The sequence below is a fragment of the Seriola aureovittata genome, chromosome 10, assembly GCF_021018895.1.
Source record: "Seriola aureovittata isolate HTS-2021-v1 ecotype China chromosome 10, ASM2101889v1, whole genome shotgun sequence".
NCBI lineage: Eukaryota > Metazoa > Chordata > Actinopteri > Carangiformes > Carangidae > Seriola > Seriola aureovittata.
Genome location: NC_079373.1, coordinates 3,142,372 through 3,143,263, shown reverse-complemented (window position 1 = coordinate 3,143,263; position 892 = coordinate 3,142,372).

The following is an 892-nucleotide window of genomic DNA, read 5'->3' as shown; positions in this document are numbered from 1 at the left end:
AAGAAAAAGTCTTCTATCCACCCATTTAATCAGGAGTGTGGATTTTCTTTGCACGACAAGGACCAGCATGAAGCCTGTCCCATCTGTCTGGGGATGGTCCATACCAGAAGAGCATTGTCGGCAGGGTCTGTCCTTTATCCTGGTGGCCCTGATGAAGTAGTGGTAAGCAGCCATAATCGGTCTGATGGCATACAGACGTTGGCAGCTTCCTGTTTGCAAAAACCTCCTCTCTCAGGCAGAATAAGAGGCGATTCTTCCTCTGGTCTATGCATGTTACCTGTTGAGAGGTCCAACGTTGAGAGGTCCAACCTCAATGATTACAATGAAATGTGAGGGCACCATCCACTAGTGATCTTTTTGCCTGTAAATTATCCATGTAAATGGATTTTGAGCAGTGATGTCAGTAGTGTAATGTGCTTTATTTTGTGTTTTGTAGTTCCTCCAGCAGCTAGTGGAGGAATGACAGCTATACGTGCCTGTCACATTGGTTTGGATGGAGTGTTGACAGGGTTTTTTAAGGGAGTCCACTGGCTAAGGTCCCTCAGGGAACAGAAGTCCATAACATTTTGCTTTAATTCATGTCTATAAAAATCCAAATCACTGTATGATCTTGCTCCATTAGTGAGAGTTGATGCAATAATAACACATATAATACATATGTCAATTTTCCCAATTTTTGAATTATTTAAGTTGTGTTATTTCTGTCCATTTTTAACATTTTTTTTTCACCCCAGAATTAAATAATCAGACCTTTTCTGTATATTGTATTGCGCTTTTATTTTGAAGGCACAGATGCTGCTTCCTATGTGAGTGTGTGGGATTGTGACGGAGCTCAGTGGGTAGGAGCGAGGCACTGTGCTGTCTGGAGTGTAGACAACAGTTAGAGCATGGC